Source organism: Zootoca vivipara, chromosome 10, assembly GCF_963506605.1.
Source record: "Zootoca vivipara chromosome 10, rZooViv1.1, whole genome shotgun sequence".
NCBI classification, from domain to species: domain Eukaryota; kingdom Metazoa; phylum Chordata; class Lepidosauria; order Squamata; family Lacertidae; genus Zootoca; species Zootoca vivipara.
The window spans coordinates 44,381,726-44,392,130 of NC_083285.1; the positions used below are offsets into that span (position 1 = coordinate 44,381,726).

The 10,405-nt window shown below is 48.6% G+C and overlaps 1 long non-coding RNA gene across 1 annotated transcript; it reads right to left on the minus strand.

Moving 5' to 3' along the window:
• Positions 1–1,627: 1,627 nt before the first annotated feature.
• Positions 1,628–3,603, minus strand: LOC132592733 (uncharacterized). The gene is made up of 3 exons (XR_009558243.1): positions 3,378–3,603; positions 2,619–2,749; positions 1,628–1,807 (listed from the first exon to the last, which is right to left on the minus strand). It is a non-coding gene; the product is annotated as an uncharacterized LOC132592733 (long non-coding RNA).
• Between the last annotated feature and the right edge of the window lie 6,802 nt (positions 3,604–10,405).

Below are 10,405 nucleotides of genomic sequence, written 5' to 3' on the forward strand. Positions count from 1 at the left end.
ATCGGCAGAGGTGGGGAAACTTTTGCAACCCGAGGGCCACATTTACTTGTGGGCAACCGGAAGGGGGCCACATATCAGTAGTGGGTGTGGCCAGGACACACCCCACACTCCGTCGTTCATCTGCCCATCCATCAAGGCAATCAAGCAAGGAGTTTTAACACAACTCAAGGATATATTCCAGCCCGGTAAGATAGAGGAGGGTGCAGAGGCAGGACAGTGAGGGGTGTGGCTTGTAGGCCCCTCTGAGCCTGAGAGTCCCTATCATCAATGCTATAACAAGATAATTATTTCTCAGACAAGTGGGGATTAAAGGAGGGGGGGGAGGATTCGTGTATGTGCTGCACTAACTTCCTCAAAGTTACATAATGACATGCTGTTTAAATGCAGAATGCAGGCAGATAGGATGATAACACAGGCCTGAGGACCCAGGAAACATTCTTTGGCATCCCTGATGCTGCCCTCCACTGGGCTCATGGTTGACTGGGAAGATCTAACAGCTGGGAGAGCTCAATCTTAATCTTGGGGTCGTGGATGTCTGGGGGACTCAGTACAGGGACCCTCCCCCAGTCATCCTGACCAGCACTTCGCCCAGTGACAATGCAAGCAGCGGGTCAGGAGGAGGGAATGAGGAATGGAGCGGAATGGAGAGGGGGCTCCAAGACGTATCAGAGCCTCGGCACCGACCCAGCTGGCCAGAGGAGGAAGGACAGCGCAGCAAGGTGTCGGAGCCTCTGCAACGCTCCAGCCAAAGGATGGGAGAAGGAACGCAGCCCCTTCTGGCGCCCACGTTGGGTCATGCACCCCGACATAGGGCAAGGGGGCGGCGTTTTGGGGTTACCAGACTATTATGCTGGTGCAAAAACAGATAAGCGCCATTGCCGGGTTCTGAATCGGACTAGGCAGTCATGTTTTCTTATGTCTCTGCACTGTAAATAGTATGCACAATAAAGCTCTTAAAGACAGAGCAGACTGGTGTGTCTTTACTCGAGAGCAGCCGCAACAATCCCCTGACAGTGGGTTTGAGCCCCATGTTGGGCAAAATATTCCTGCATTGCAGGGGGTCTGTGTCCAGGACAGTTGTTTATCAGCTCCATCTGGTACGCAGGCTGAGACCCTACCTGCCCGCAGACTGTCTCGCCAGAGTGGTGCATGCTCTAGTTCGCTCTCGCTTGGACTACTGCAATGCGCTCTATGTGGGGCTACCATTGAAGGTGACCCGGAAACTACAACTAACCCAGAATGCGGCAGCTAGACTGGTGACTGGGAGTGGCCGCCGAGACCACATAACACTGGTCTTGAAAGACCTTCATTGGCTCCCAGTACGTTTCTGAGCACAGCTCAAAGTGTTGGTGCTGACCTTTAAAGCCCTAAACGGCCTCGGTCCAGTATACCTGAAGGAGCGTCTCCACCCCCATCGCTCTGCCCAGACACTGAGGTCCAGCGCTGAGGCCCTTTTGGCGGTTCCCTCGTTGTGAGAAGCCAAGTTGCAGGGAACCAGGCAGAGGGCCTTCTCGGTGGTGATGCCCGCCCTGTGGAACGCCCTCCCAACAGATGTCAAAGAGGAAAACAACTACCAGACTTTTAGAAGACATCTGAAGGCAGCCCTGTTCAGGGAGGCTTTTAATGTTTAATAGATTACTGTGCTTTATTTTTCTGTTGGAAGCCGCCCAGAGTGGCTGGGGAGGCCCAGCCAGATGGGCGGAGTATAAATAATAAATTATTGTGATTGTTGTTGTTGTTGTTGTTGTCTCAAAACATCTGGAGGGCCGAAGTTGAGGAAGCCTGAAGTACAATAGAGGCAGCAGATCTGTGTGAATGAAGAAATTTATTTATTTATTTATTTTAAAAATTTTATTTAAATCACCAACAACGAAGCACAAACAGTGAAACCCCCCAGGCGGCCGATACATTAGGTATACATAAACAACAACAATAATAAAAATATTTAAATCAACCATATGGACAATTCTATATATACTAAGCTCCACATTCCACAAGGTTTATTTCACTTTTAACATTTTAATTACCCCAAATTGTTCAAACCTACCCAAATAATTCTTTTCAAACCAATCCTCCTCTTTCTCATTGACCTTAAACCCTTTCATTTTACGCATCTTCACAGTTAGGTATTCTAAAATTATAATATTATTAAATCCCCCCCCCCCCATTTGTTCAGCCCTAGCTCTTCTGCATTTTTCCAATTACTTGCTCTAACCTGTCTAGCTGCAATTACCATCAATTTTACCCATTTACATTCCTCTTTTGTTTTTAATCCGGTGCTACCCAGGCTAATAAGAACCATTAATTTAGATATTTCCACACTTCTCGCTAATTCTATACCAATCTGTTTCCAAAACTTAATGAAGAAATTTCTAAGAGTGTTGCCATTATAGATTGACACTTGTCAAATCCCTCTTCAACTGGCTGGATGCATCTTCTTGATGCGATGCTTATCCTCATCAAATGTTTTGTGTGATTATTGTCTAAAATGACAGCTGGATCTGGGCACTGCCACCTGCATCCTCAGAGCTACCCAGCGAGCATCATGACTGTGCAGGGGTTTAGCCCTCCATCTCTTACATCTTTACAGTTCTGGAAATGTAATTCAGCACTCTTACCTCTATCCTAAGGGATGCAGGTGGTGCTGTGGTCTAAACCACAGAGCCTAGGGCTTGCCGATCAGAAGGTTGGTGGTTCAAATCCCTGTGACGGGGTGAGCTCCCATTGCTTGGTCCCAGCTCCTGCCAACCTAGCAGTTCGAAAGCACATCAAACTGCAAGTAGATAAATAGGAACCGCTACAGCGGGAAGGTAAACAGCGTTTCCGTGTATTGCTCTGGTTCGTCAGAAGCGGCTTAGTCATGCTGGCCACATGACCCAGAAGCTGTCTCTGGACAAACGCCGGCTCCCTCAGCCTATAGAACGAGATGAGCGCCGCAACCCCAGAGTCGTCCGCGACTGGACCTAATGGTCAGGGGTACCTTTACCTTTTACCTCTATCCTATATTGTCAGGCCAGTTGATACCATGAGCCCCAGGGGCATTGCTTGGCACTTAAAGGGTTTGGAGCACATGCTCCTGGTACAAATTGACATAACATTTGCATCTTATAATGTACACGTATATGTCCCTCTGGGCAAATTGAGAAGATGGATAGCTGGGGGTCTCACCCCCAGCACTCACTGTTCACTGCCACCAGCTTCCCCTGCCCTTTAAGCAAAATGGTAAAGGTTTCTAAAAGCGAGGCAGGAGCGGAAATTCAGGGCTCGACACAAAAGGCCAGAGGCTCAGCTACCCCCACTTCACCACCCAGCAATGCCCCCAGTGAACTCACTTTCAGCCTTCGTTTCTTAAATTCAACATTTCTACAATAACTTACCAGATACATGGCTGGTGTTTCAGACTATCGGCAACAGCAGCATTTAAAAGGTGGTTTTCCATGCTCGATAAAGCATGCTTCTTTTCGCCCTTGCTTGATGTGGCATCTGTCAAACGTTGGAGGGTTCGGATTCCTGTGAAACAGGGTTAACAATTACTTACCCCACAGCGGGGCTTCTGAGGCCAGACTTGCTAGACCAATTTATTATTAACGTGCAGGAGTGCTGCATTCTTTCGGCCTTGGCGGATGGGGTGGGGCTTTCTGCCAAACCTACAGATCTGGGTGCACCAGGGCGTGATGTTTGAGCAAGTCCTGGCTAAAAGCAGCTGTCCATTCCCTCTGGCTTCTGAACCCAGCCAGCCACCCATTCATCCAGGGTAGTACCTTGAGGGTGCCATACAACCCACCCCCTGTCACAGAACGTTATTTCACTCTGTCTTTTTTGCCCCAGCTGGCATTGCTCAGCAGAAGTTTTAACTTTAGCCAGATGAGTATGTCCACCCCTTCGCTGGAAGATCATGGGATATCCTCCCCGCCCCCAAACTCTCTCATTGTCGTGGGGTGGGGGGGAGTTGATTCCAAAGAAGCTGTAATCATCCCTGCTTGGGAATGCAGAACAAATCTCTTCCAGATTGGGGTCTGGTGGGGGTGCAGTCACAAGACTCTCAGCTGGAAGGGGCTGCAAGCCCTTTCCATCCCCCCCACCCCCTTTTTCTCCCCCCACTAGCTCTCAGCATCTCTGTACTCCAGGGCAGCAAAGACTCGCTAACTTTTCCAATAAAATGGATGGAACGCTCCCTTGTGGTCCTGCAGTCAGACCACCCGGGGTTGTGATTCCATCCTTATCTTCTTAAATATGAAGGTTTCCTATTTAGGCATGCTTAAATAGTGGACCACCATGGATCAGGCCACTGCGCTGCCAACACTGGGGCAGAGAAGTCACAAAGGGAGCAAGGTTACTCTTATCACTCCTCTGTTAGGTCAGGCATCCCCAGCCTGAACTCCACCGGTTGTTCTAGCCTACAGCTCCCATCAGACTTGTTGGGCAAAATAGTTGTAGGCTACAGGTTTGGGGAAGACTGCGTGGAGACACTGCAGGACATTGTTTTTCTGTTCAAATGGATGGTGCGTGAAACTTTGCATCTTCCTTGAGCCCAGATTATGGAGGAGAGGGGAAAAGTATAACTGCACAGGCCAGAAAGATTGTTTGTCTTGCTTGCAATATTTCTTCAGCGTCTGTACAAAAATGTGAACAAAACTAATTCGTGCAACATATAAATGCATTTTAAAAGTAATAAATAAACATAGCAGCAGAAAACTAGGAGATAAGAGGCAAATACCAAAACTTGGCGGGGGGGGGGGGAATTAGTAACAGAATAGGACAAAATTCCAAGCATCCTCCAAAATCAAAAATGACTGAGCAAACAGGAAGCTGTTTTAAATTAATGCTGTAACCTGCCCTGGGACTGTAGGGCAGGGGTGTACCTAGGTTGGCCCCCACCAAGGGCCCAGGCCCGGGGGTGCACACGCACAAAGAAAGATGGAGAGCTGGCGATTGCCAAGGGCACAAGGGGTGGCAGGGAAAGGGTTGATGTCATGAACTGGCAGGACAATGGAGAGGGGAAAGGAGGAAGAGGATTCCAGCAAGGGGTGTAGCCAGGACAAGGACACACCGGGCAAGCTGGGGGTGGGGAAGGAGAGGTTGGTGTAAGAAGAACTCACTGGGTGGCAGAGGGTGGCGAGGGGATGGGGGTCAATGCACAGGAACCAGAGCGGCAGGACCCATCACGAGAGCCAGGGGGGCTCCTGTCTCCATGAACATGGCGGGCTCTGGGGCGTAGGGAGTAGCAGGGGGATGCTCTAGGTCTAGAGCAGGCATCCCCAAACTTCGGCCCTCCAGATGTTTTGGACTACAATTCCCATCATCCCTGACCACAGGTCCTGTTAGCTAGGGATCATGGGAGTTGTAGGCCAAAACATCTGGAGGGCCGCAGTTTGGGGATACCTGGTCTAGAGGCTGAGGCAGGCAAAAGGCATGTGATTCCTCAGCTGGAGGAGGCTTGGAACAGGTGAGGGTCGGCTCAGATACTGCAGTCAGCATGCAGGGTACAAAAGGGAAGCAGAGCTGAGGTGCTATGTCTGCTTAACTGCCCAGGTTGATGGGCCTTGGGTTGTTTGCTCCTGGAGCTCTGCAGGACTGTGCTTTGGATTGGACTTTGGACATGTGGCTTGACCCTGGACTGGGGACCAGATATATTGACTTGCTGCCAGGTAGGCCAGGGGTCCAGGACACTCTGCTTTAGAGTGAAGGGTGGTTAATCTATACATCAATAAATATACAGTGGTAACTTGGTTCTTGAACGGTGTGGTTGTTGAACAAATCAGCTCCTGATCACCAAAAACCCAGAAGTAAGTGTTCGGTTTTCGAACTTTTTTTGGAATTCAAATGTCTTCCATGGCTTCCGATTGGCTGCAGGAAGCTCCTTCAGCCAATTGCAAGCCACGCCTTGGTTTTCGAATGGTTTCAGGAGTTGAACGGACTTCCGGAATGGATTAAGTTTGAGAACCAAGGTACCACTGTATAATGATGATAATTGTCATGGGTGGGGAAACTTTTTCAGCCTCCTCAGGGCCACATTCTTTTCTGGTTGGTCTTCCAGGGGCCAGTAATGGATGCAGTCACAGACTGAAGGGGGCTGAGGAATACCATACCACCATACCCTCCAACATTTTACCGATGAAAATAGTGACGTCCCATCCCATAATGATAATTTTACTATTTATACCCCACACATCTTACTGGGTTGCCCTAGCCACTCCGGGCACCTTCCAACATATATAAAAACATAATAAAACATTAAACGTTTTTTCAAAAGCCATTCCCTTTACGAGGTTGCCTTCAGGTGGCTTGGGGGTCGGATATCTCCACACCCTCCAACATTTCTCCAATGAAAATAGGGATGTCCTAAGGAAAAGCGGGACATTCCGGGTTCAAATCAGAAACCGGGTTGGCTTTTCTAATTCAAGGATGTCCCTGTAAAATAGGGACACTTGGGGAGTCTGGAATACACGTACATTTTACCTTTCAACTGTAGGCTAATTTCAACACATACACACAGTACTCTATTCACCATACAGGAAAGCACGAATAATCCTATCCACAAAACCCTACATTTATAACCCTTCACTCAAAGAATCCTGGGAACTGCAGTTTACTTCTCACAGAGCTATAATTCCCAGGGCTCTTAAGAAAGTACAGGCCCCATAATTCGGGAGGTGGGGGGAGGGGGAGGGAACGTTGCTTTTGGCAATATCAGTAATGTGTTTTGGCACAAGAGATGTTTAAGTGTTTGCGTTTGTAATTCTTATGTTACGTTTTGAATAGAAGTGCTTGTTGTAAACTGCATCGAGGGCCCCAGCTGAGCCATAAGGAGGGGTCATAAATCTGGGAAATAAATAGAGAGAAATAAATATAAATGCAAATCCAGCTTCCAGAAAGGCTCCGTAGTATGGGAGATGTCACATTAAAATAGCAAAAGAAATAGAAAAGAGGGACTGGCAAGGCAATCCTACACATGTTTACTCAAAAGTAAGATCCAGGCAAGTGTGTTTAAATTGCAATCCTAAACATAAAAGGTAAAGGTAAAGGGACCCCTGACCATTAAGTCCAGTCGTGACCGGCTCTGGGGTTGCGGCGCTCATCTCGCTCTATTGGCCGAGGGAGCCGGCGTACAGCTTCCAGGTCATGTGGCCAGCATGACTAAGCCACTTCTGGCAAACCAGAGCAGCGCACTGAAGCGCCGTTTACCTTCCTGCTGGAGCGGTCCCTATTTAGCTACTTGCACTTTTGATGTGCTTTCAAACTGCTAGGTGGGCAGGAGCTGGGACTGAGCAACGGGAGCTCACCCCGTTGCGGGGATTCGAACCGCCGATCTTCTGATCGGCAAGCCCTAGGCTCTGTGGTTTAACCCACAGCGCCACCCGCCTCCCACTAATCCTAAACATACTTAATACTTATTTATTAATGTTTTCTGACATTTTAATCCCAGCTTTCTTCAGTCATGGCATGGCTTACGTGTGGCTCCCAAATGGCGCTCCTTTCAGAAGGACTCACTTCTGAGTGAACATGCATAGGATTGTGCTGTTTAGGCTTGTACAGGGGTGGGGGACCTGTGGCTCTCCTGATGTTGTTGGAGTCAGGCCCCCATCACACTGAGCTAGCATGGCTAATGGCCAGGGGTGGTGGGAACTGTGTTCCAAAAACACCAAGAAGGCTGCAGGTTCCCCATCTCTGCCCTACAGCATAATGAAATGTGGGATGCCCCTAGGATGCCCCTTTTGGACATTTGAAGTATTCACATGCTGCCTATAAGAAAATGTGGCATTTAGGCACATAAAGGTACCTCAAGGACTGTCTCTCCCCTCCCCCAATGAACCCACTCATGCCCTGCGGCCACCATCTGAGGCCCTTCTTCGAGTGCCCGTTCCACGGGTGGTTTGGAGGGTGGCAACATGAGAACAGTCCTTTTCAATGATGGCCTGGTGCCATTTTCATGCCGTTTTAGGTAACGGCGTTTCTCATTTCTGGGTGTTTGGGTCCTAACATGAAGGGCGCCATTGTGGCCTCTTTTAGTTGGGCAGTAACTGTAGCCCTGCAGCTAAGCCACGGCTGAGTTTTCAGCCCTTAATTTGTGTCGCTGTGTTTTTAAGTTTGTATCGCTGGTTTTAATTGCTTTCAATGTATGTCACCTTGAGTTACTTTGTCGGAAAAGCAACTAACGCAAGTTCGCAATAATAATAACTCCTGAGCAAATTGCTCCTGTTTGATGAAGCTCTATTGGCCATTGGAAAGGTTTTAAACGGCCTTTTTATTATGCATAAAAACCGCACTAAGAGGAGGAAGAGTTGATTGAGTGTGGCGGGGGGAGAGGAATGATGCTGAGGGTTGAGGTGGTGGGTGGGAGGGTGTCTAGTCTTGCACAGGTGAAACAAGTATCCTGTTTCTGCCCAGAGTCCACTCCTGGCTCATGTTTCCTCATTAACTGGGAGCAATGCTCAGTTGCAGGCAGTGCCGGATTATGTATAGGCTTAAGTAGGATGAAGCCTAGGGCCTCTAAATCTAGGGGGCCTCACCAGCCAGCCCTCTCCCCAGCAGGCAGTCTCCCCTCTCCCAAAATTGCAAACCCAAGACTTCATGTGACAGCAGGGCAACTTGGGCCTCTAAATCTAGGGGGCCTCACCAGCCCATGAGCCACCCCCAAACTGAGCCGCCCGCTCAGCGAGTCCGCGTGCGCTGCGATAAACCGGCGCAGCGTGGGGACTCTCTTCCGTGGCTCCGGAAATCGCTTCTGCGCATGCCTAGATGCCAGAAATTGCATCTGCACATGTCCACAGCGCTGAAAATTGCAAAAGCAATTCTCTGCGCAGAAGCGATTTTCTGCATCTGGGCATGTGCAGAAGTGATTTCCGGCGTTGTGCTGCACCAGTCCGGCCTACGGAGGATCTCCGTGGGAGTGATCCAGCCCATGCCTGATAAGCTTTGCCGACCCCTGATCTAGTCCACCCCCTGCAATGCAGGGATATGCAGATGTCCCATGTGGGGATCAAACCTGCAGCCTTGGCCTTATCAGCACCACACTTTAGCGAACTGAGCTGTATTTGTTTACAGTGGTACCTCTAGTTGCAGACTTAATCCGTTTCAGGGTGCCGTTCGCACCCGAAAAGTCCGCAACTAGAGCGCCTCTTCTGCGCATGTGCGTGACGTGATTGAGCGCTTCTGCGTGTGTGAAGTGTGCTGGTTGCTTCTGCGCATGCGCGAAGGTTGTTTCTGGGCATGCGCGGGCGGCAAACCCAGAAGTAAACACTTCCGGGTTTGCCACGTTCGTAAGCTAAAAGTCCGTAAGAAGAGTGGATCGCAACAAGAGATATGACTGTATTTTAAATAAAGCGTTTTTTTATATAAGTTTGCTGTCCTGCCCCTGCTTTCTAATATTTAACCATTCCTTCTTTCCCTCTCTCTGTCTTCCTCTGCCTCTATTTTTCCCCAGCTCTCAGCATAGATTTTCAATGCAGCTGTTCAGATTACACTTTACAGAAGTCACAAACACAAACACACTTCAGCTTGTTGAACATAAAGCATGGAGAAGTGAGAACAAATGGACCCCAAAGTGCCTATCGGCTTATATTTTATCCACTGCTACCATCGAGTCTCCTGCAAGAGGGGAAGCAGATACTTGAAATGCCAGCCCTCCAAGGGCCTATGAAAACGATCTAGAGAATTAAAGGGGATTTGGGGGGAAAGTAGGTGGGATCCTATCCCAAGTGTCTGAAATTCCACTGACATTTCTATCGCCCTTCCAGCTGTTCAGACTCACTTTTAGTTCCTCTGTTTTACGGTGATCTGACTGCAATTTATTCTCTCCCTCCCCTCCTCTTTAACTCTTCCCTTCCTTCTGAGATAATCCTAGGGTAAAACAGTTTCATCAAATGAAGAGAGATGGGACAACACCTCTTCCTGTTCCTTATCACATTTGTGACTCACCTTTCCTCCAAGGAGTTCATTTAGATGTTCAGAGCAGGGGTTTAGTTTCACAACAACCTTGCAAAGTTGGACAGGCTGACAGCTAGCGACTTGACCAAGATTCATGTGAGCCTCAATGTGACTCATGCTGCAGTGACTCAACATGGCTCATGATGCAACTTAACAAATTAAAGGCCAAACTCGATGTTTTAAGAACATGGTGTTTCTGTGTAGCATTATAGCATCAAAATCTGTGTCTCCACACCCATGATTTACATTACAGATATTGTTGGACTGCAGCTCCAGTTATCCCTGGCCTTTTTCCAAGCTGGCATAGGCTGATCATAAAATTGTAGAATTGGAAGGGATCCAGAGGGTCATCTAGTCCAACCCCCTGCAATACAGGGATCTCAACTAGATAATACATGGCACATGGCCATCCAACCTCTGCAAATTGAGCCCCGTGCTAAATGGTCGCCACCTGTAGTTAAAAAAATATCTGAACTGC